This window comes from Vanellus vanellus, assembly GCF_965231255.1.
Source record: "Vanellus vanellus genome assembly, chromosome: 4".
Taxonomy (NCBI): domain Eukaryota; kingdom Metazoa; phylum Chordata; class Aves; order Charadriiformes; family Charadriidae; genus Vanellus; species Vanellus vanellus.
Window position 1 is genome coordinate 12,435,948 of NC_138909.1, and position 26,615 is coordinate 12,462,562.

At 41.2% G+C, this 26,615-nt stretch overlaps 1 long non-coding RNA gene across 1 annotated transcript; it reads right to left on the reverse strand.

Moving 5' to 3' along the window:
• Positions 1-1,960: 1,960 nt before the first annotated feature.
• On the reverse strand, positions 1,961-8,798 carry LOC309671751. The gene is made up of 3 exons (XR_014269192.1): positions 8,746-8,798; positions 2,908-2,958; positions 1,961-2,074 (listed from the first exon to the last, which is right to left on the reverse strand). It is a non-coding gene; the product is annotated as an uncharacterized lncRNA (long non-coding RNA).
• Between the last annotated feature and the right edge of the window lie 17,817 nt (positions 8,799-26,615).

Sequence of the window (26,615 nt, forward strand, 5' to 3'; positions counted from 1 at the left end):
ATTCCTTTCCCATGGATATGAAAATAGAAAGCAAACATACGGCAGGAAGCTGCGGCGAAGGCTGCAGAGAGAGAAGACAGCTTGGAGGGGGAGCAGGGGGGAAGGGTGGGAGAAAAAAAAAGGAGTGGGAGGGAGGACTGGACATGTAAATTATGTGCCAGGAAATGAATTCCTTATAATGTCTCTTGCCAGAAGCTAAATCCTAGCAAATGTAAGTTCTCTTTTTTTCCCTTTCTTTTGCTCTTTCCTCTGTTCCTCTGAGGGTCAGGGAGGAAGGAGCAGGGACAGGAAGAGGGGCGATTCAGTGTTTACTTACTTATTGTGTGACTAAAGCGCTATATGATCCAGCTTTAACATTAGAAGGCATGTGACCCCATAAAAGTGACGAACAGGATAATGCCCTGCTTCTCATTACGCATGGTTTTTCAGCTTACTTTATTTGGCCACGGGGATCCTTCAGTACGTTCTAGGGCTGAAATACCAGCAGAACTGTGTTTCAGTTCAGAGGCTGGATGTGCTTATCGCGCTGCGTTCGGTAATGAAATGGGGGTTTATTTGGTTTGACTTGATAGCTATCTGTGCAAATATTGCCTCTACTCAGGTTTGTGTTTGTTTAAGAAATCACCTAGTGCATCTGTCAAGACTGCAGAAATGCATGCCACTGACCTGCGCTTAACTTGGGGATAAAATGAGAAGACTTGTGTTTAAGGTTAAACCTGTATGTAGGGTTGGGGGTTTTTTGGGGTTTGGTTGTTTTTTTGTTTTTTTGTTTTTTTTTTTTTTTCAGAATTGAGCAGAAACCATCTGGCAGAAAGTTAAAAATTCTTAGAAGCAAACCTTTGGCTGCTGAGAGAAGTACACTTCTAGCTTATGAGAAATCAATGATATGTGATGCAGAGAGCAGAATGACTAATGAAACTGGACACAAAGTAATTATATAATACATTAACGTTTACTGGGCATTAAGCATGAGAAGTAGCCCAGACTTCTTTTATCCTTCCCAGCCAACACAGTTTGGGATACCATATATCCCACCATGTGCAATGCCACGGACAAAACCAGTACCAATTTCCTTGAAGAATTCTGTGGGTAAAAGTGTTGGGCACTTCCAGACGCAAGGAGCACAGACCCTCTCTTCTTTTTTTTTTTTTTTAATTAACTGCAACACTGAAATGGTTATGGAAGTTTGTACATAGCAAAATTTTGTAGCTTAAGTAAGTAAAGTTAAGTAAGAGGTTGCTTTTCAGCAAAGGTGCTGAGAACCCAGGAGTTTCCAGTGAAAGAAACTGGCTGGGAACACAGCTCCCGATTTCCTTCCTTTGCAAGGTACAAAGTACACAGCTCTTCCTAGAGTGCCGTTATCTCTGGAAATGTAAATATTTATGAATGCTTGTATCATACTGAAATCAGTAAAAATCAGTAAGTCTTCAGAGCTTTCTAACTTGCTGCATATCCATTTCTAATCAGGATTTGGTAACCTAACAACAACCTGGGCCAATGTTGACCATTGTGACTTGGCTGACATTTTGATGTCAGATACAACTTCTAAGACATTGATTGCACATACACATTATAAAGTTGCCCGCTGTAGAAATAGTATATGCACGTATATGACATGTATTTCATAATCCATATGTTGTGGGCTCGCCACTATTGAATTGCTTGAAAAGGTTTTGATGCTACAAGTGAAAACAGAAATTCTTAGCATCCTTAGCATGCTGCTTTTGTCTTCCTATTTCTGGCTTCTAGTATTTAAACCCCTGAAGAATATAGCATATATAACAAATGTAGTAATAGAAAAAGATAGTCTTTGCAATTTCAGGTAGAGAGAACATATAAACACAAGAACAAAATGAAAAAGGATATCAAACAATGTATCCGGTTTTTGAACTTACTTGGATTGTTGAAGGCTAATCTCCACAAAGAGCATCAGTCAAAGCTTTGATTCACAGGAATTTGTGTGCAAAAGAGATGCAGGGCCTACATCATTCCACTTTCTTCATATGGTATGAAATATGTTTGATTTAAAGTGATTGTCCAGAACTGTCCCATCTCAACGTCAGTTCTACAGTGTCTTAAAAAGAAGGATAATTTATTTTTAAGAATGACTTATTCCCTGAATGTCAATCCATTTTTGAGCACCATGATTTCTACTGATTTCTATACCAAGTATAACCTATATTACTCAGTTCCGGTAATGCCCTAACTCAGGAATAACAACTTTTACATAAGAATGTTTTATTTCCCACATAGGCAGAAAGAATCCCTAAGATTCTTTTAAGTACTCAGCTTGTATTCTATTGATCTATTTCCATTACTAACACAGATTAATTATATTTAAAATTAAAACAATTTGTTTTAATCAGAAAGCAGAGTTCTAACTCGGCCTTTACAAGCAATAATTTCTTAATGGTGCTAGTTCAAGCATTTTTTTGCTGTACCTGTAGGCTGATTGCATCTTGCTATTGGAAATTTTGAAAGGATGTTTGCCTGAAAACCATATGATTAGCTAGTGTCAAGTTCTGGCATATTGGTCTCCCAGGAATGTACTGTATTAGTTTAGTTAGACAGTATCTGAGCAATTTGCTGCAGTTCTGCTGATTTAATGCTGCTAAAATGAAGAAGAGAACATGTAGTAATAGGTGCTACATTAAGTGCTCCGTAAAATCTTCCATGCAATACAAAACCGGTTTGCAACTTTCCCATGTATGTGTTTCTACGTGTGAGTTTTCAGTACTGCTAGTCATAGCTTTCAGAGGTTTCTCTGACAAACTAGTAGTTGCCTAGTCCTTTTTGAGTAGCAGTTTCCTGGGAGTATCGTCAATAAAACCTTCCTCCAAAAAACCCCCCTTATGCTAGGCAAGACTCAAGAACAGTTCCAGTTGTCTAAGTATTGCGAGGACCTACCTGGGAGCTGCAGACGAGTCAAGGTACAATGAGTGCTGTCAGTTATTTCCCCTGAAAAAAATGCATAACAATAATTACCACAGGCTGTAAACATGTCAAATTATGTTTAAACGTCAAATATGCGTACCTTTCTACAGATATCCCATTTGAAATCTGACTGTCATTACAGTTATCGATAGGACATAATTCTTGTAAAGTGATGAGGCACCTAATTATGATACTTGAATGAATCTGATATAATAATGCCTTCATTGTCAAGAACATATATGAATAACAGCAACTGAAAACCAATGCGTCTTGGCACTTCTGTGCTACCCAGAATTATGAACTGAGATGCCTGAGTAGAGCGGTTCTGGTCTAATGTCCTGTCGAATGATTTTCCAAAACACTATATTCAATGAAAATTGCGATGGACGTCATACCCTTATGCAGTGATAAACATTAGTTCAGATCCCGTGGCCTCGGGGAATCTCTGTAGCTGCAGCACCCCAAAAAAAAAGGCTATCTTTGATGCTTTAGCACCCTTCCTGAAAAAAAGGGCAAAACTACTCACATGCAGTACAATTACCACAAGTTTGTAATAGGGAGTCACAGGTGGACTATACTGGAAATATTGTGGGGGCTGCTGAAATGTTGGGGTTTTTTTTTGAGTTAACATGTTTTACTTACCTTTGAAGCACTGAGTATCTAGTTCCTTCTATGCCTTTGAGACTAAGGAATTTTTACCAGGTAGCCCAAATAGAATATTGGGAGAGTAATTTTGAGAAACAAAGACATCTGTCAAAAGGAATTGCGATTTTTTTGTCATGCTTCTGATGTATACTGAGACTGAGTCCTTATGAAAACCAGATTATTAAATAATTTGCTTGACCTTGTTAAAAACATTTCACTTGTGAGTCAGAGTTGTTAACCAGACCATACTGCATAAAAAGTTTACTTAGAATACAGCGAGGTGCTAAGTACTTTGATTATCTTCAATTAAACTTATGAACGCTTAGTTTTAAGATTTTTTTAGTCATACTTGACATTCTTGAGAAGCTTAAATTCATAGCTATAGCTACTATATTTTAAAATAAATTGTAAACCTGTCTACCTGAATATCACAAATTATGCTACAGTCAGTTTAGATCTTATGTGTAAATCAAGAGCTATTTGGTCAAATTCTGTGATTCTATAAAACATCTTAAAAGTGTTTAAATGGTGTGTTTTCCTAAGTAATCTCCTTTACACTGTAAAGCATTGATTTAAACATGATAAGAATGCACTCTTTCACATTAGCTGTTTATTCATATATATTTCCAATTTCCTGTCTAGAGGTACCAGCAGGTTAAGGATTGGACATACTCATGGTCAACAGGTCACGAAAGGGATTACAAGGGGGTACATTCCTGCCTAGTCCTAAAGCAAGTAATACCACAATTCTGGACGTCAAGGAGCCAAAGGGACTGGACGGCTGGAAGTATGTGTCCTCCCTTCCCTATGGCCCTTCTAGGAAACAGTCTTGAGATAAATGGGCCACTGGTCTGGCCCAGCAGAGCACTGCTTCCTTTCTTAAGCGTAAACAATAACGGTAGCAACAACAACAACAATAATAATAAAAGATAAGAAAAAAAAAAGAAAAATATTACTTACCTATCTGTTCCTTTTGTGTAAATTTGTCTTTCTCTTCCTACTGTAAAAATAGCTAGAGAAGGCGAATACTGAATAAATATGCTTGTGACTAACACTGATTTATAACGCGGGGTCACAATTTAGCCCAAACGCTGCTTTTCCTTTTTCAAAAAGCAGCAGCATTTTTTAAGGCGATTAGTAATTGCAGCGTCTTTTCACTTGACAATACGTATTATTCCTAGCGTGGACAAATAAAGAGAAAAAATGCAACAACAAACAAGTAACACAATAGTGCTTTTGTGACCACCACCAACTCAGAAAAATATTATTTTCCTTTCCTTCATTCATTTGCATATGCATTTATTTGCAGAAGGCAAAACACGACTATATAGATCATTTAAATTCTGAAAGATACGAAACTTGGATGACTCAGTGGAAAATTCTCAGAAATAATCTTGATGAAGTGGTTTTATTCATCTCATTCTACTTTTCTCAAGGGCCGACGTATGCATAAAAGGGGAACATGATCCCTTGCACATGTTCTCCATGAGGACTGCATGTAGCACAATCATTAACTTAAAACAAGCTTTGCTGACTCTTACTCAAAGGCATTGCTGAACCCAAGCCAAAGGAATTCAGGCTGGCACTTCTCCATCTCCTCTCAGCGGTGAATAGGGTGAAAGGACAATCCTGTTCCACTACACCAAGTCTTACGGGCTTTCAGCGGACCTACGGGATCCGTCCCAACAGCTCTGCTCTGCAGTGTGGGACATTTTAAAGGCGACAATGCTTTCCTGTCCTGCTGCAGGCTGAGGATGCTCGTAGGCAGAGAGAGGATGGAGGAGAGGGCGGACAGCTGGGTGGACAGCTTTCACTAGGCACTGCTAGCACGGCAAGATCCTACCAACACCAACCACCAACACTTCAGCAAGTCCTCTTTCTTTCTGTTCATCCCTCAAAACAGGAAACGACATTGCAAATAGACTATACGCAACATGTGCTGCGTATGCCTGAACGGGACTTGATTCTCTTCTGGGAGAAATGGAAACCACAGGGTGGTCACATCAGCTCCCGGAGCGATAGCATTAAGCTGAGGGCCCAGAAATGTATCTGTGGGGAGAACAGCTCTTTATTGAGTGAGGATTGACAGCAGAAGCCCTTATCCCTCACAGTCGTCCGGCTTTGCTCTAGCGCCCTCTCTGCTGCTTCTGGGTTTTCCAAGGGCTCTGCCTCTTATTCTTCCTTCGACCGCTTTCCTCCTTTGTCAGTTCTACCATATGGTCCTAAACCTTGACAGGGAAGATCCACCTCCAGGTTGAAACAAGCCAAACATATGGAATGCCGTTTCAGAAGCGAGGGGTGAGAATCGTCTTTAGATGCTTAGTAACCCTGGTTACTGTTTTGTGCTCCTAGAGAAAGCGGCGTGCAATGATAGAAAGCCATTTGCAACGATCAGTAAACTAACCTAAGTGACACGTTTGGGGAAATGGAAAATCCAACCTCTCTAGACGTTTTTTCTGTAAAAATGTTTGTAATTTTTTTGATTCAAAACTAATTTGTCTGTTATAAAACACACCTTGGGTCAAATCCAAGCCAAGCTGTTGATTTTTCAGATAAAGCAGCGTTTTGTTTTGAGTCATTTCAACTTCTTTCAGTAGCCACTTGAGCTTCCCACAGTGTCTCATGGGAAGTGGATTGGAATATTCCCCTTCGAGCTAGCTTTCCTTGTCCGGTATATCTCCCAAATGCTTCAATATCTTCCCTCCAGTTAAACCTCAAAACGAACTACAGAAGTAAATATAAGAATGGTACCTAACGGGATAAATGGAGTAAGGAGAGAGCCCAGCTTACTGGAAGTGATAAATATTTTATAAGAACAAAAGAATAATTGTACCGGGGCAGAAATAATGTTCTCTTAGTATACATTTGTATTTTTACAGTGGTCAGTAAAAGAGGTAAGAAGATACAAGAAAATTAGAAATTAATTGCTTCTTCTGACATATTGCCTCAGCTCCCAAAAGTGTGCCATTTCTAGGACTTCCTGAGCTACAGATTGCATCCAGAGCGCTCTAATATCAACTTTATGCTTCTTCAAATGAATATTCCAATCTGTTTAAATCCATCTATACTTTCGGCCTGCAGAACTTTCTGCAGCCATGAGAGCTTCAATTTAATTACGCATGGTGTGAAGAAGGGACTTCCTTGGTCCATTTCAAAACTTTTATTTTAAGTTGGTATTGGATCCCTCCCAGTCCTTTCACTGAGAAACAGTGAATACCGATTCCCTACCTACCACGCCAATCAGGATTTTTCAACCTCGTGCCATATGCCTCTTATTGCCTCTTCTGTCCGTGCATCCTCTCTTCCTGTGGAAACTGTCTGTAGCTTTGATCTCCCCAGTCCTCTCACATGTCCCTTGAACTACAATTCCCAGAAGTCTCTTGAAGCAATCCAGGGGATGCAAAACACCACCAAATGAATTTAAACCAAAACATTTCAAGATTTCTAAGGAATATTGTTGATTCCCTTCCCAGGCACTCTGTATGCTTTAGTTAAGCCCCACAGAGGTATGAAAATAGTTACACAGATTTAATTCTTTTCCTGGGAATAAGACTTGCAATTTCAATCAATTTTATCAGATTCCTAAATGGATTTGAGAAGCTTGTCCTTATACATATTTTTCTGATCCATGTTGACATTAACTTTATAGTTCAATTTGTCACAAAATTTAAATAATCTGTATAATTTTTACTTTTTTTTCAAGTTGAAATATTTTGCCACCAAATCTGGCAGTCGAAGTGACTGCAGGCAGATGTGAAACAGGCTTCCTTCTGAAGCTGAATGAAGCATAAGGCATGAAAAACAACAAGAAGTAATTTTGACTTGGTTTTAGTATTATTTTTTAATAGAGTAGGTCACCTTGGTAAAACAAGGTAATGACCTCTAAGTCTACACAAACTCAATTGATTTTAGTGGATTTGCACTCATTGAACAGAGAAAGGAATGTATCATCTGATGTTTTCCTTTAAACAGTCCTTCTCCAGATGTCATGCTGGAGACAGATATTTTTTGGAAACTTCTAACATTGTCAGACTAATGCTTGACAGTTACGCACACATGGCAGGGCAGAGAGATTTTGTTCTCCGAAAAACGTAAAATCGCAAGCCGAAATGAAGCTGCTGAGGTCTGGTGCCGAGGCGCTGGGGCTATACGTCTTTCTCAGATAGCATTACTAAGACAACAAAAATGCGTATGCTTATTTTCAAGCGCTGTGCCTGGAGAACAAGCACAGCACGGCTGTCATCCGAACAGCCTGCTCGCCTGCTCTGGAGACGGTTTTCTATTCCAAGGCATCCTCCTCCCACCCCCCACCCCCCCCACACACACTTCTCTCCACCAGTCGTAGTCACTTGCCCCTTTTGCTCTGAAAATAAATCAATTTCATCTGCCGCAGTTCGATTTCTTTCTTCTCCCTGCCTCGGTCCCTCCGTCCCGCTCGCTCTTTGAAAGCCTCTTTCCACTGCACCATATGGCAGCTGAGAGAAGGGCAGAGCCGTGATCCAGCTCGTAACAAAAGAGGCTGTGGTGTCAAAAAGCCTCATGAATGCATGAGACACATTCATGTATAGAGAAATGCCTCCAGCTCTGTCAGGGAGGACTAAAGAGAAGGCTGATAGGCCTGACACCGCTTTCGAGTTGAGAAAGGCAGCAGCTCTCTCTGCAGCTCATCCCCTCCTCCCTCCCCTTCTTTGGTTTCACGCCAAAATCCTATTAGATCTATTAATGACATGAGACACAAAGTCAGAGTGTGTGGCAGAACACGAAATTAAATCAGGCCGCCTTATTTACTCCCTATCACTGTTTTTGAGATGGAATCATACTGCTAAAAGAAAAAATAAATAAATAAGCCAGGCTTTAATAGCGTGCCTAAGAATAAATGAGCAAGTCCTATCCCCCCCCCAAAAGGGGATGGTGCGCACTCCCGTGCACTGCCTATGGCAGCAGATTTGCAGCAGAACTGCCAACTGAACACTTGCAGGGTGACCCTGAAACACTCTTTAGAGGGTTTACTTTGCTTTCTCAACTTTCTCAGGCCGCTGTTGAGACAAAGAAAGGACTTCAAGGTTGGAAAATTCACTAGACCTATTACCACGTGTGCACCTTGAGCTGTTACAGAAGAACTACATTTAATTTTTGAATAGGAGAGAAATGCGAACTGGCACTTACAAAGCGTGCATTCCTTCGCCCTCGCCCTTCTGGTTTGCTTCCTCTGTTTCTCTCTCGGCGATGCGCGGCATGCTGCGGTCCACAGAAATGTCTACAAAATACATTCACGACCTTTATACACAAAGTTTACAAAATGGTAGAATATACACATCTGAAATACATTTACGGCAAACTTTTTTCACTGCTCGGGGAGAGGAAAAACCACCACTCTCATGCAGCGGAAGGCAACAGCGCGTATTTTATGAATAACTGCGGTACTGAACTTAAACGGGAATAACGGTGCTGCTTTATTCCCGTAAAATTGAGCGCTAGTTAAACTAGAGCTGCATTACTATTGCTGTCGGTCCCCCAGAAAGGCCTCAGAAATTACAAAACTCTGTGTCCCTGGGGTTATTTAAAGGAACCTGGGCAAGCTTCCAAATGCTGGTATACGCGACCTTTACAAGCATTCAACAATAACAGTCCCCTATGAAATAAATCCACGAACACGTGCATAGTAACTCAGCGGTGGCACGGAAGCTGCGAGATGAAATTGTATCAACACTGTTGAATCACGCCCCTACAATCGGTTTAGAAGATTTTACTGAATGCACGGCATATATAATTCGTATAAAATAACGTTTGTAGTATCTCACAAGTCTTCCCTCCTAGAATGCGCTTAACGTAAAGATTTGGAACAGCGTTATGTATTTAGGTATATATTAAAGCTACTATTTATAGGTTCATCACGAACAGGTTCATCATCACAGGCAACTGAAGAGAAGTTAGCTTCAAAAATAAACTACAATTAATTTAGAAATGTAAAAGTTCCACTGGAAATTACTTTGACGGTGTCTTCTTAACATGAATTCTGCCATACATTGGGGGGGAAAAAAAAAAAAAAAAAAAAATCAACAAAACCAACCCTGTTGTAAAGGCTGCTCAGGAACGCCTCTGAAACGGCTCTGGGGAGGCAAAGTAGCATCGGAGATATTTGATAGACTTAAGAAAACCGGGGTGCCGTCGGGGCTTCCTAAATCGCAACGGGCAGACTTTAAGCTCTCATCCTTGAGCGCGACTTGCGGCGGGTCCCCGCTGGGAGGGCGGAGGGAGGCCGGGAAGGCGAGGAACAATGCCGCCATTCAGGGTCCCCCCCTTTCAGCCCAGCCACATCTGTTTACACGGCCTGCGCCCACCTCTGAAAAGGGTGGTCCTCCCACCTCCATTCTGTCTCGCGGGGTCCTGAATGGCGAGCGGCTCTGAAAGCTTTGCTGCTGCAAGTCTGCGGTTTCAAATTTATTTTATGAGACCAGAGCTGAAAGGCAGACTAACAATAACGGTTGCACGTTTCTACAGTCTGGTTTGGATTTTATTGTAATCCGAGAACAACTGTAAAATTGTCCCAAACTACCTGGTTTCAAAATAAGTCTGGCACATAGGTTATTGACACTGAACTTGGGGGGCTAAATTTTGCGCTTGGTCTTTCAGCTACATATGTTTTTAAAGAGCTTTTCCTGTAAAAATAATTTTACAGCTCAGATATTTTTGCAACAATGCTGGCAGCACTCGGAGAAGGACTAGAAAGTATATTTTACCCGAAAACATTTTTGCCTTACGTACAACTATGCTTAGAGTCCCTAGCTTTACACTCTGCACTTGACTAAACGCTTCATATAGAAATACTGTGACTACAATAAATTTTGCTCTGGTGAGATACCAGTTCTGCAACTTTCAGACCGAGCATCAACTTTGCCCAGCAGGTACTTCACAGAAACCAACACGTTTGAAGAATTTTAAAATAGCTGAAGACCAACCCCATGCTTTTATTTGAATCAAAACTTCAACTGATAGTCAAGTGGTACACATCCTTCAGAGGGTCAGATGAAGCCCACAGTAACCAGGGAAAGCAGAAGATGCTCTTTGAGAAGATGCCCCCCCAAGCCTACAGCTGACAACTCTTAGCATACCACTTCCCGATCCAGTTTTATGTAGCAGTATATAAACATCAAGCAAACTTTTTGAATTCAATGTCAGCATGATTCGTCTCCATTGATTAACTGCATTCAATGAGCTTACAGAGGTTTTGCCTGAATAAGAAATGTAGGCTCGTACGTCTGCCAAAGCCATCACAGTAATTGTACCGTAAAACTGCTACGTCTGCAAGTGCGCAGAAATTCATGTTGTAGCTGACATGATGGCATCACAAATGCATTGTACATATAATATGGAAAAAATCCTGCAAGTTCCAAGGGAGGTTACAAAGAGAAGTTGTTAAAGAAGAAGCTAGACGGTCTGCTACTTATGAAGTATTAAATGACAGAAAATAAGATAGAGACGGAATGTGAAAAACCTGAAAAAGAGACTGAGGAGGAGACTACCGAGATGTGAACCCATTCTCAGGTGAATTACTGTGAACTTATGTAGTGCTTGGTGATTTGCTGTGCAGACCTTGTTGAACGTGCAGTTCATTCTGTATCTCCTTGCTTCCAAACGCCAAACTGTATTCAAGATCAGCTAACACTATGTTATTTGTTTTCCTGATGTTGTTCTTCTAGGTTCGTTAGTTATCGTGATTATGGTAAGACCCTATAAGTAAAAGGGTCGGAGCAAAAATTTGCTCCTTCAGTATTGAACTTGCTCAGTGAGGGCTGTCACATTGTTTTGAACTTCTCTTCCATGAAGACAGCAACCTGGTCTAGTGGGAGGTGTCCCTGCCCACGGCAGGGGGGTTGGAACTAGATGATCTTTAAGGTCCCTTCCAACCTAAACCCTTCTATGATTCTATAATGTTTAATCTAATGATTTCTTTGTGCACAAAGCAATAATTTATTGAAAGGTCCTGGCAGAACCAGGGACTGTTGTTTAAGTTGAGCATTCTCTTCTCTGGTTTTGTTTAATATAAATATAAATCGGGTGGCCTAAATATAAACAGGCAAAGAACAGAGAAATGCCCTTTCTTGTTCTTTGTGTTCCTGTATAGGACAAGAAAAGCAGCTCCTTGACTCTAGAGAAGGCGCACTGTGGTTAAGTAAGGAGGGACTGCCAAAGGGCCCTGGGGTTGTAGAGATTTGCCAGACTGTGCCCGTCTCTAACATTTGTCTGCTCCATATTCTGCAGCCACAGCGCCTACGTCATTGGAAGTAAGGAAAGAGGGCAATGAATGGCACCAAGCCATAAACCGAGCCGTGTTCGTTTGTGACTTAATGCAGTCACAAGACAGATCTACACCCCAAACTTTGTCCTTGCCTTGTACCCAAACGTCACAGCACAGCTGGTGAATAAGGACTGTTATCTGAGATGCGTCATTCAGGAGGATAACAGCACGTCCTAGGTCAGACAAAAAAAAAAAAAACATACAGAGTGAAATCACAGGCAAGATGATTCTAATCTGAATGAAGGAGTTCCCTAGGAGCATTTACAGCAATAACATCCTTGAGGGTAACCTCCCCTCTGTTCAAGCTTTGCCAGTGACATCAGCGCGGCCAATACCTTTCCTTGAAAGGTCAAGGTTTTCTAAAGAAACTTTGATAGAACATTAAGAGCTTGCCTGAACATATAAGAAAATAGATAATTTAGCATCTGAAGTATAAATCATGCACTGTGCTGCAGCTGCCTGCAAAAATAAGCATCGGAAGGCAGGTAACTGAGCAAAAGGAGAAAAGTAGAGTTTTATCAAAGCTGTAGCATAAAATCAGGTCATTAAACTCAACCAGCTCTTTTTTTTCTTCTTCTGCATTTATCTTGCACAGAAGCTAAAATGTTACTTCTGTTGAAGAAAAGAGAGCGTAATTTAAGCCTGTAGCTAAAAGTTAGCAGCGTATGACCAGCTGAAAACTCAAGCTACGCATATTTTTTTGAATTAAAGACGCGCCACACAAGAATAAACGGTACCGTATTATGAGTTACATTTATACACAGGCTTCAGTGGCTTTTTACCTTACCATTTTTCCCCTTTGAGTATTTTTTTTAATTTAAATGTAGAATATGATCAATGGTTTTGATTATCGCTTTTCGTGCTTTTGAAACAACCTATAGCTCTCAAGAAAAATGTTAAAGTCCATTGTTTATCTCCTAAGGAAGCACTGCAAATATAGGGGAAAAGATAACTCCTCAACACCACTTACCCCCCATTTGCTCATATGGCAACTTAAAACATTGTCTTAAGTAATATGTAGTCTACTAATATTTCCTAAAGGATTTTCACTTACTAACAGTCATGATCATACTTTTGTGGTATGTGCATGTGTTCCCCTAAGAAAATAACACGACCAGAAGCAAACTTCAGCAAAACATCTCTGACAGAACACCCTGTGTACTGAAAATTAAGAATCACATCCCCTCTGCACGTTCACAGATTTATGGTTTACATCTAACCCTTTCCTCCTAATTGGAGTAAACAAATGTGAGATTTGTAACAGTTTTTAAACCATACTGCTTTCATTTCAGAATGGCGCTTCTTTTCCAAATTTAGAAAATGAACATAAACTTAATGATGTCTTTTAAAAGGGCCTGAAGATAAACTGGAAGTTTTCAAAGGGAAGATTTCAGTTTAACCCGAATTAATGTTTTGCTTTTCATCAACACAGAAATATTCACACAGCCCCAGCATATAATTCTTCTCACAGAGATAACGCCAGTAGATAGTAACGGCTTTTACCATGCTGCCTGGTGTAGATAAAGACCCTTTAAGCTGTGTCTGTCTGGATGCTTATGTGACTTGAACATTTGAACCTGTTGCTTGAAGGGGAGGGAAGGGAGGAGGAAGGTGAAAAGACTATATAGCATTGCTAATCCCTTGAGCCATCTGGTGACTTGAGGCCATGCTTTAGATTATGCTTATATTGAAAACCTATTCCTTTCATTCAGTTCCATTCCCTGTGCCAATTTATCACTGGCTTTTTTGCTGTCTTAGGATTTCTTGCAGTTAATCGTGGCGAGAATCAATCGTCTTTTCATACCACAATAAATATTCACACTGGAAAGAGATTATTTTCTACTCATTCCCCACCCCCTCCCCCCCGCAGTGATTTGTAAAAGTCGTTGATACATTTTCACCAAACTGAGCTGAAAACAAGGATAAGTTTGTTATTAGTAAAGAGGAAAATAAGTAATTCCTGTAGTATTTCTGTGTACTCTGGAGGAGTTTTGCCAGATGACAGATACATTGAAATGTCCGTGTTACGCAGCGTTTCATAGAACTGTACCTAGATACCACCTTATAATTCAGCTATCAGAGGTGGCACTTACATGTTTAATTATCTAAGAACCTATCTGTATCTACACTTGTACGCCACAAGCCTCTCAAACCTGCTAAATTTGCATCCGTACCAATATAGCATATTGCCCATTAAGCCTGTCCAAAAGGCTGATGATTTTCTAGACCGTACATGAATTTTTGATCTATTGACACGTGCAGTTCTATACGAAGTCAAATCAATCGTGTCTCTGCCATGAAGCAGCAGTGAGACTTCACAGCTATTTGACTTCATCAGCTTTCCTACACACTTGACAAAATTACTCGTCAGGACTTTGCAGTTAACTTTCAATAATGTGCAGTCCTTTCCACTATTTCTCGTTCCGTGCATAAGATTATTTTTTATATCGTGTTCCCTGAGGCAGCTGCAAAGCAATTCTGTCATAAATGTGCTGGTTCTGTGCACTCTAAGTGAAATCATGTTCTGCTGCATGCTCCTTCCATATATTAATTAATTCTTTGCAGTCCTCTTCTGGCTAGATGGCAGATCTGATTTGTGAACCTTTCTTTCTCAGATAACCTTCTGTTAAAAAAAAAAAAAAAAACCAACCCTGTCCTTTTCACTGTGAGATCTACTTTTGAATAGCAAAATGAGAAGAGAAAATTGTAAAGCACAGCAAAGGTAGGAAAAAGCAGATCAAAACGTCTGAGAAATTAGCAGACTCTGAAAGACCTCTGGATGCCGGGAGTCTGAATCATTTTTAAAAAACAAGCCAAGGAAGTCGATAGCTGTTTGGGAACTATAGCTGATGTTTTAGACATTTGTTGGGGTTTAACCCCGGTAGGGAGCTAAGCCCCACACAGCTGCTCGCTCACTCCCCTGCAGTGGGATGGAGGAGGGAATGGGAAGGGCAAAAGGGAAGAAACTCATGGGTCGAGATAAAGACAGTTCAACAGGCAAAGCAAAAGCTACACATGTAGGCAAAGCGAAATAAGGAATTCGTTCACTGTTTCCCATCAGCAGGCAGGTGTTTAGCCATTTGCATCACAGCTACATGGGAAGATAGACTCCATAACTGCAAACATCTCCCCCTTCCTCTTTCTGCCCCCTAAATGTATTGCCGAGCATGACGTCTTACAGTATGGGATACCCCTTGGGTCACTTGGGATCGGCTGTCCCGGCTGTGTCCCCTCCCAGCTTCTCGTGCACCCCCAGCCTGCTCGCTGGTGGGGGCAGCGTGAGAAGGAGAAAAGGCCTCGATGCTCTGCGAGCACCGCTCACCGATAGCTAAAACATCGGTGTGTTACCAACACTGCTTTAGTCACAAATCCAACACATAGCACTGTAAGAGCTGCTATGAAGAACCCCCACTCTATCCCAGCCGAAACCAGTGCACCGCTGTTTCCGTTCCTGAGCATTGAACCCCATTCGCGCACAGCCTGGTTAGAAAGGCGGAGCTGCGCAGCTCTGACTCTCCATCGCACACGGACTCTGGTCTAAAGCTCTGGCTCAGCCTTTCAGATCTGAGACAGCGCATCACATTTCATCTTATGAGATACAAAGGTTCAGCATTCGGGCATGAAAGGGAAAACAAAGGATGCGATATGATTAAAACCTAAAAATAACTTAAAATACACAAACCATTACTGAGAACATCCACTGCCTGGCCAACACAACAGTGCATTCTAACATATTAGTTGGAAGTAACAGCCTGAGATAAACTCACTTTGTGTTTGTTGCTATGTATTAAAGCAAAAAACTGCAAACTAGAAGTTATTATTAAACAGCTTGTATAGCAATACCTCCAGGAGGTATGAATGAAGGGAGCACTTTCTTGTGGCAGAGGCTGTAGGAGCATGCAATTAGACACAGATGAGATCAACAAAGCTTTTGGGCTCTGAGATACTTATTGGACTCAATAATCTTGAATTATAAATCAGGATTCAGTATTATCATCTCTGGTCTGCATCAAAGCGAGGCCCGCTCAACCAGAGTCCTCTTGTACACCCAGCTATAGTGTTTATTAAGGTTTGTTCCAGTTTATACTCTAATCAGTACAAAAACAAATTCCCACTGAACTAGGGCGAAACAACAAGTCCGAGCTGAAAAACAGGATGGCCACTGAAACAAATAATGAATTAATTGTATTTCTACTAACTGATCTGGGATAGCTATACTGTGTTGAAAATTGCCTTTACATCATAAAATGTAAAATCCTGTGATCATCTCTATTATCAGCTGTAAACGTGAAATCAACTCCTGAAAAAGGTGGTGGAGGACAAGGAATATGTTTCCACCATCGGTATTTCCAGAATCCAAGATGAAATAAGGTGAAATAAGGTTAAGATTATTAGATAACAAAAAGGACAAGAAATAAAAAATGCTCAATTTTTAAGGCATAAATGAGCCACTAATTGACAGAAGCTGGAAAAAACCTTCTCTCCTTGGCTGGTTATTCGTCTGTGGATTCTGCTGCTCTGTTCTCTGAAGCATCTGGTACTGGCCATTACCAGAGATCAAATAGGGGACCAGATGGTCTGCTGGTTTCACTCATTACAATGGTGTCACTGCTGAAACGTAAAAGCTCTTCACAGAACCAGAAGGAGAGCATTTACCTCTGAATGCCTGATCTCTTAAAAAAAAGAAAATGAAAAAAAAAAAAAAAAAAAGACAGACTCATCCACACCTCTGTGAACCCAAGAAAATTGCAACCCAATTTACTTCAGTGACACTTTGGTGTGGGAGAAGTCAAATTACTCGAGAACTTTTCTCACGGAGGAGGATCTGGCCTTAGCATGCCTTCGAGGCTTCAGGCTTATATTATCACAAAATACTATACTGAGGATGATTCGGGAACCCAAAGCTGAAGCAGGAACTAGGTGGCGTAGCCTGGCAGGACAGTATCGTATCAACCCCTTAAGACTGATCTGGATTCCTGCATCCTAAGTCAAAGTGTCTGTGATTTAAAAGCACAGCGTATGAGCCTGTGGGTTTGCTTCGTACCAGAGGGCTAAAGGACTAGTAGAGGTTAGATGGCTGGAGAAGTCATACCCGAGGAGAAAAAAAATGGCATCTTAGAGAAGGGGACTACAGAGAGCCTCAAAAATTGCTGAATACGAGGTACTGTTTCCTCTTAGTTGGCTTCCAGAATCTTTCTGATGTTCTAGATATGTGGGCTCAACGTTTTAATTCTTCTTCCTAAAAGTATAGTCCAAATAAAAAACATGGACTTGATAGAAGCGGGATAGCTGGATTGAAGTAAGCTGGCCTCATATTTGGGCTTGCTTTGTGATAATCAACCTCGAGAACAGCATTTTCTCCTCTCTTCTTCTAATGTCTCTGTAAAGGTGGTTCTCGAAGGGCCCGGTCCTGAAAGCGCCACCTACCTTAGTGGTGGACAACGACCACTCTGGCTTCTGCATGTAGGATTTTGAATGTATTTCTTTTCAGAGGTTTCTGGTTTTCATACCTTTTTAACCTTTATATAAGCATTATTTATGTTTTGGTTACTGTTTTCCAAATTCAAATACCAAGAATTTTAAATGTTTGAAAACGGAGGTTAGTTGAGGTTCACTTCAAGTTATTACGTGGCCAGAGAATATGTATCTGGAAAGATGCTTAGGGAAGAAAAACAAATGTAGGCTTTTCTTCCTTGGATTCAGGAACAGGATGCGTGTTTTCCTTATCATCGCAGTGATTTATAAAGGGGAGCTGCTGTCCCGTGATATAAACCTTCAACATGCCAAACCCGCCTAACTGGCTTGCCTCTTAACACATTGTCCAGAAAGGCAACGTGCTGCCACCCTTGTCTTCTCTTATTCTCCCCTTACTACTTTCCTCACTAATCTTACACTCTCTAAGACCATTTTGTGCACAAAACAAAAACTTGAAAGGTACTACATCGACTTCAAAAGTAATTTGCATTGGGAGCTCCACAGACGACATCTTGCCTGTCTCGAGTCTTTTAGAAAGAGCTACACGCTAAAAATAAGTAGTGAAAAACACTGATTCTTAATAAAAGAAAAACAAACTACAAAACCCACATGCTATCAACATATAAGCAAAGGGAAATACATGATTGCATACGACAGCAATGCTGATACCCCTAAATTCAAGATAATCAATATTGTGCAGAAAATACAAAGTCTTCGGCAGCTGTTTTCTTTTCTTTTTTAAAAATCCCTGTGCGAGGGCAGCTTTTCTGAACAGCAAGGATATTATTTCAAAGGGCGCGAATGAGGACAGAGCCGTGAGGCTTGCCAGCCCCTCTTGGAAAGTTGTGGCGTTCTCATGGCGGGGCCGGGGCCAACTGTACCATGAGGCATCCTGTTTTCTTCAGGCGAGAGGGGGCGTAAATATTCATAGGAGGACACTGAAGCTTTACGCTCAAAATCCCATTACTCCAGACTATGAATTTAGGTGCCTAGTTTTCCATGTGACCCAAGAAAAGCCTTAATAGAAAACACAGCAAAGTGGGTTTGTTCTGCAAATTTTCCTATGGTTTCCCCTTCCCTTGTTTGTTCACTTACTAGATGGATCGCATTGCCAGTGTGTGATTTTCAGATATATAACCTGGACAGACTTGTGGAGCTCAAGGCAGAGGAAAGTGATAGAGGCAGTGAAATATGAAATAACAGATCTCAAAAATAGCTAGTACCTTGGATGGTAATGTTATCAAATTACTTCATACCAAATTCTTCCTCCCTGCATCGTGTTTAATTTTCAGAAGGGATGAAAAGAGGAGAGGCTGAGTTTAAGAAAAGGTCACATAGGAAAAAACCTTTTGAAAAATCCCTACTAAATTATATATTCATTACCACAGCTTCTCCAATACGCTAAGGGTAGTGTAGTAACTTGGGTATTGGTGGGAAGGCAGAAGGCTATTTTGGAAACCTTTGGCCAGATATGGGTTTTCCAATACACAAAAAATAAATCCCAAGAAGCGTAGCTGGGCATGACAAGGAATTCAGACGTATTGTCGCATTCTTTAGATGGAAAATTGAACCAGCACAAAAGCAGAAAAGGGAAAACGGACAACATCTGCTTTTTCCAGGTAGGATTGAAAGGACGACGTGATTCTGCTTTTCTTCATCAGAGTTTTCCATTGGGGGCTGAGTGCCAATCTCCTAGCAAGTGGGCTGAGTGGCCATCTATTTAGTCTATTTCAGTAATCCTGGCTTTTGAGTTACATAAATAATGGGGAAACGGCATGAATTTCTGCACTTCACATTCCACATCAGCTCCCAAGGCTCCTTCTTCAGCAACTTAGAAAGCCTAACAGAAAACATACGAGGACACTTGGTGCCTTCCCAGTTACTCACAGACGCTATTTTAAGAAAGAAAATGAGCTGTGGAGGTGACTCCTTCACCTCTTCACTTTGAGGAAGTTTACTTTCCCACCCACATAATAAGAAAAGGAAGGATCTATCCCAAAGTTACCGTTTTGCTCTACAGCAAAGCCATAGTGTTAAAATACCATCTGAGAAATAACATTCCCAACATGGGAATTCAAAGACCAAAAGGTGTTTATATTCTTAACAAGATTTGTTTATTTTCACTGAGAAAATTAGTTCCTTTATATGTATTATAACACTTGCCACATTCTTGTAAGTATTTTTTTCTGGTGGAGTCATAATTACTTCATTAGAGATGATAAAAGCCCACCGGTTATTCGCATATATTCTTTGTGTATTCCTACCAACCTGTGCTTCGTGAAGCTTTAACTGGACGGAGCCCTTCTGTTTGTGCAGGGACAACAATCACACAAAGCAACCACAGAAAATATTTTCACAGCCAAATCTATCTACCAGTGCTCGCTGGATTTAAACGACAACAACAAAAAAATCCCTACCCTTAACCAATCCCTTTCTGACACTCGGACTGACAATTTTTCTCATAGACTTTCTGAGAAACAAACTTTTTGATTTACCACAGGCCCCAATCCCAAAATGCCCACAACGGCTGCAAATGCCGGCACATTTCTCTGCTTATGGAGATGCAGTTTCGGAACGTCTTGCTGGCCTTTCAACTCCAGCCCACGTAGAAAGCATACGTTTTAAAAACGGTATATCAGATGCGCAGTTGCTATTATTTGTAGCCGGATCTGAGCGTGTAAAGTCTCATGGGCGGAAACTCTATGTTTAAGGTGTCCGGTTTTCCACATGGCCTAACACAACCATAAAAAAAGAGAGCAGTTGCGTAAAGAAATCCTGAGATGTTTCACTTGGCTTCCCTCCCACCCGTCTGTGCGCTTCTGGAAAATGCCATGTCACCGGGACTGGGACTCGCAAGGGCGGTCAGTCAGATCATCTTGTGAAATCCGGGGTGATAAGAGAAAGAGGAGAGGAAGGAAATTGAAGTGAAAAGAAATATCTATAGCTGCTACTATACCATCAAACTGCTTCGTGCAGAGTTCTCCCAGTCAGTCAGGGTAATGCATTCGGAAGGAAGGAGGGAGTCGTACATTGAGTCCTTGTAAAAAAAGACTTCTGTTTGAATTATTAAAGCAGTGCTATCATACAGAATGTCTACAGGGAATTGCTTAATTTTATGCTTTTTCTTTGGTGATCGGGGACCACGTTATGAAATATAAATGCGTTCTTTTATTTCTTGAGAGTGTCTTCTGAAGGACCCTCACTTTTCACATCTATTTCATTCTGCCCTCTTTTCTCTCTGTTTTTGTCCATGGTGGTAGTAGGGCTTTGGGGGAGAGGAAATACTATTTTAATATTTTAGCAAGGCTTTTCTGGTACCCGTTTCCTCAGAACTGTGCCAAATGTGTTATTAGAAGGGATCCCTCCTATTTGAGTTCTCACAGGAAGATTCATAAATAAGAAGCAAAAATTCTATGACCTGCCCTAATTCTGGGGGGGTACAACAACCAGAGATTTATAAAACCGCGTGTAATTTCCAGTTAAACTTTCTAATGGGATACGTCTGCAAGCAGCAATATTTTCTATGCGACCTTTCAGAACCAGGAAATTTTTAAGATTTTACATAAGAAACCAGTGGTCCTAGCTTCCCTATTTTATAACGATTTAAAAATAGAGCTTATACAGTAGAAGCAATACGACGGTTTTGCAGCTTTCTCTGCCTAAACCAGTGTCTCATCGTTCATCCATCTCCAGCGATTCTTCCGGATTTGGGCAAAAAGCTCGTAGGCTGAGATCATAAAGTTACTAATACTCTGACATCACTTCGGAACTGAAGCCCCCTTTTTCAAAAGGGATCTGCGACATGCCTGGGCTATAGCACAAACTCGGATAATTGACACTGGGGGCCCGAGCATCTGGGTTAGCTTAGCAACAGATGTTCACAGACGCTTTCGAAAGCCACCCTCGTGCTTCTGTCTTCTGCTGCTTCGCTCCTGAGGGGACGTCACTACATTTCTGAGGACATCTCCTGCAGGTTTGTAAAGCTCAGCTGCTCTCCGCTTAGTCCTCAAGCTACCCTTTAGGGGACACGGCAGGGAAGGGAGGATTTGCGGGAGGTGACTAGAAGATTATTGACACTGGCTATTTCAACATGCCGTGGTACTGCAATGGGAGACAGCACAAAGAGGAGCAGAATCGAGGCAAGTTAGTCAGACCAATATTATTTGTTGCTGACACGTACCTTGGTGTGTGAGTGGGAATGTGGGAAGCAACACACACACAAAAAAAAAGGAGTCTGCTAATACTGTAGTATGTATCCCTAAGGATTTCTATCTTATTGAAAGTCAAAGCACTTTGGCTGCCTAATCCTCTGAGACAATGTCAGCAATTACACTAAATTTCTCTAAAATTTAGAGGGGGTAGAAGCACTATTTATTCATTTGACAAAATACAGCTAATAGGGCATCAGAATGCTAAAGATGAGGAGCAAGAGCTAATTGCCTCTAGATATTTGGTTCAAATCAGAAGTGGGGACAGACGTGTATTTCCTTCTAACCCATCTTTTTCACCTACGTACGTCTCATCGTAGTAATTTCATACTATCTCACTCCTGACAATCCCAGAGATATAACAGGGACAGGGAACCGAATCTACTCACAGTGTAAAATTTCACATCTGCTGACAGCTTGCTTCCTCTTCAGTCTCTGTGTTACCGCTATTCGGGGGATCATCAACACAAAGATGCTCATACAGTACAAATGCGACTTCTGTAATGTGTCAGTCATGAAACTATCTCAAAGGGAAACCACAATTAAAAAACTAGAAATGCTTTAAAGGCAGTGACATCAAACAGAGTTGACACCCAAAAGAATAAGGTGCAGATCTGTTGTGATTATTGACAAGGAAAAAGCTTACGGAGGATGTTGCAGAAACACGTGGTTCGTAAAAACAACTGGATTTCTCCTGAAAGTCACCAACCATCGGGCCCAGCTATGCAGGCATGTCAGCTTACAAATGAACACAGCTGCTGATGATTATGAAAGCATCCAGCTAGCCCTGAGCCTCTCTGCGCTTAAAGTCGTGGGCACAGCCCCTAAGACATCATGTGCTACTAAAAGCAATCGAGATAATTTAAAAAAAAAAAAAAAAAAAAGAAAGAAAGAAAGAAAGAAAGAAAAAGATGGGAACTCAAAAGAGGATGCGATTAAGGCACCGTATTCTTATTCAAAGGGATTTAGTTATAACTTGACATGCAGTTCCTCCACGTGACAGGACAGATACGTTTTGACAGCGCAGTGTTTAGAGGAAAAATAAAATATGCAGCCACATACAAGTTACTTGCTAGGCTGCACATTTCTGTATGCACAGCAAGGACAAGGAGAACCCCCTTGGGTGACTGTATAATGTAACTTTGCAAGTCCATAGCTGGATTCATTACTTTGCACAGTATTCAGCAAAAACGAAATAGCCTCTGTCAGCACCGAAGACAGTGTGATTTCATAACAAACTTATTTCAGAACAATGTGTTTGTTGTGAGACTTTTGAGCCTACTAACTCTGCTGTGCCCGGAATAATGTGTCTGCAGCTGAACACGGGCACCAATGCCAAAGGCTCAGAAAAGTCTGACCTAAGTATTCAGAGTGTTTTGGACGTGCTTACAGGAGAAATCTGGATATAGACTACTTGTGACAATTCTTAATCACTGGGGGAAACTGTTATCCTCAGCATCTAAGCTGGGAAAAAAAAATGGTATAGAATCCAGGTTCCATAGGAATTAATGTTGGATTTAGTACTGAGTGCAATTTTTGAAAAATTTGTGTTGAAGACCCTTTAGGCAAGAACCCACATTCATGTTGCTCCGTGTGAAAGCAAAAAGGAGAGCACCTGCTTGTGAATTAGTCACTATTTAGAGACAGGAAACGGGTTACATATTCAATTTTCACAACAGATAAAACATTTTTCTTTCTCAAATCCTACAAGGACCTGTTCCGAGAACCACAGTGTTCAACACAGTCATAAGTTATCGGAAAAAGTTCAGTTAATAATGGCAAGACAAAGCTTGTTGATAATACAAAGCTACTCAAGACCGTCAATCTAAAAGTGAGCAGTAGAAGAGTCTCATGATTTTAAGCAGTAAGACAATAAAAAACCCAACCAAAAAAACCAAACTAACCACCCCACCCCAAAACACATAACAGATCATAAACATATCAACTATGTAGTTTGCCTGATGAGTTAGCTCCTGGACAGGTGTACCAGAGAAGGGAGAACCATGTCCCAACTCTGTAGTTTCTAAACGCATCCAATACTGGCTGTTGTCAGTGGCAAAAGACTGGTGCAGGATGGATCAAGAAAAAATATAAAAAGCAAGAGTCATACCACGGACGCTTTGGAGAACGCAATGTTTCCTTAAAATATTTTTTTTCCAGCCTTCTATAATATGGAGTTTACAGTGGAGCCTGACTGCAGAAGGGACTGTCAAAAATCAAAGTCCTTATCTCTTCCAAATGGACACAACATCACTTGGCAGTTGTCTTACTGTCATACTTGGTCCTTCACCAAGGTTTGAATCATCTTATGTTGTGGTACTCAGCTGTCATCACTCCACTTAAATGTGCCTGCCTTTGAGTGCTGCTGTTCCGGACTATACGTTACAGTGGTGCGGCACTTTGAGGTCCTGTAGAATATCCAGTGTGACATGAAAAACATTTAATAAATGCATTTAAAATGAAGTCAGTTGTGCTAAAGACGGTGATTTCAGATTCTGCTACTCAGCCCCCTCTATTCAGTTTTGTAGGAAGTATTAGCTGTTTAAAATTGTTCTGTATTGCTATGGCAACCCTCATTCTCCAGCAGCCTCTTACAACAGTACACAGAAGGCATTCGCTTTTCAGGCAAGCTGCATACCGCTCCTGAGAGCCGTGGTTCTGCCCCCCTAACGAAACGCATGCCTAACTCCCATTACGTTTAACCTGATTCATGAGCCCATGCTAGTTTACTCCGCAAGCTTTATTTAGCTCATTACCCGGCCTGTTGTGCAAGTCCAAACCTGATGGACACATGCACTCAAATCACTTGGGTTAAATGCAGTTACAGGCTCAGAAATAACTCTGGCAAGCGCAGCACTGTGTGGCTTTACATAGGTGGTTGAGTGCATCCCGCATCTGATTTTACTCAGTATCATCGAAAATCATTTCCTCCTGCATCACAACCTTGGGGCAAGGGGCAGGGAGAAGAATGGCGAGGAGAAACATCACACATATGTTGCTTTCACCAGTCACGTGAGGAGCACTGGAAGAGGGAATTGGAGAGAATGTACCACCATGGCCTTGTCTCGCCACACTGATTGGCAGCAGAACAATCTATACCCTTGAAATATTGGGATATTTGCTAGGTGTCAACCCCTGTGCAGAAGTTGGGTACTTCGGGGCCCCCAAAATTGGCCAATGTCTAAATAGAAAAAACTGCGGTGGCTTTTTGTAAGTTAGCAGATGGGTTTCACAACTGCCAGGTCTGCGCCTCATCTGGGATCTGCATTAAACCGAGTTCTTGATGGCTGATGACGATGGCATAAGCCCGAGTGTTTCTGCAAACCAAACGTTGCCTCTCGGTTAAGCATGTGCCATCGCATCAAGTGCTGTGTAATAAATAGACAAAGTTAAAACTCCTGTCTATAACTCAGGGATTTATTTTCCCGAAGAGCATAATTTCTAAACGTTTTAAATACATGGAAAAGAGCTTGTGAAGACTGTTTTCCTAAGCAATTCCTATATTAACGAGGAAAAACGTTGACAAAAGAACGAATCCATTCTCTCTTGCAAAGGAGACACAAGAAATGTCATTTTCCAGTCATAGACAGATGAAACTATGCCCCTACCATAACTATAATCATCTCTCTGAAGCCAAGACACAAGAATCGTTGCTACTTTGTGGAGGAAAGGAATATCCACTTATCCGCTGACTGCAAACTTTTTTCTTAAGGACCTCATATACGCGATGAATTACAAAGCTGGCGTTCTCAGAACCCTGTCTGAATTCTCTTCCCCACGCTGAAGAGTTCCCCGAGAACTTGTCTTTTAATAACCATAGCCTGAAACCAATATTTTTGTAGGTTCTTACTGCTGCAACTCAAAGGGGAACGGCATATTCAGCTCATCATAGGGTTCGCTATTACAGCTTCCTCTATCCCAGATGGAAATGTTTCGGTAGCTGTTTGAACTCAGTTTAAGCTCGGAACAAGAAAGCAGAAGCTAAAAAGCACTGCAAAAAGGTGGTGTTTGTCTATGACATTGGGAAACTGTCATCAACGAGCGTAGGCAGATGTGAGAATGTATTGATCGGTTCATTCCCAGATATTGCTGAGTTAGTAAAAAATCCCTCAATTTATATCGAACGAGCTGCTTAAAAAGACATCATGAAAATAGTTCCCAGAGATTAATAAAGTTAAAGTTTTCCTCAGACCAGATTTTCATGCACATGAAAAACTACTGCAGCCAGTGATCTTACTTGACCCGTAAAGAACCGATCCTCTTCCCAAGCAAAGCTGGCCGTATAGTTTATTTCATTTTTCGGTTTGTTGTTTTGTTCACAGTCATTTGAAAATGATCTAACTTCAATAAGGGGAAAACATTGCAAGAAAAATGTGGTTTTTCTTTCAAATGTTTTCATTATTGGCTATTCTGTGACCTAAAAAAAATGCTCACAAACATGCTTTTGAAAGGATTAGCTATTAAAATAATCACTTCAATAAAAATTTGCTTTTTTAAAAAAAAAAAAAAAAAGTGCCCCAGGACTACTATTTCAATAAATGACAAATGCGTCCCTTCACACCTTGCTAAATACAAGCATATTTGAATATCTGACTCGTTCCCTTTCTTAACGCTTTAAAACTTCTGTGGCTGCGGTTCGGCACCCGGCAGATCACTGCCAGCTATGTTCCCTGAACCGTGCTGCCTTCATCTTCTCTCTCCTAGGTTGGGATACATAGAGTACCTGTTACCTCGGCTGATAACGATGCCTCGGGCAAGCCTCTCGCTGGTAACCGCAGCGCGACTGAGGGGAACTCGCTGTGCTGCAGAGAGAGGGGTTTGTGATTTCTTGCCTCGGTAGCCCAAGGCCACTGTGGTGAGCAGCCCACAAGGGGACCAGCTCTCGCTCGTGGATGTTGCTTCCTGCAAGAATCCCACTCAGAAAACGCCGATCAACAGCAGCAGAAACCAGCAGCACAGAGGAAGCGTGAGGAAGGTTTAGCACCGTCCTTACTCAGTGCCAATCTGCCTTTCCAGAGAGCCTGATTTTCCCTTACAGCGATCACGTAACTAAC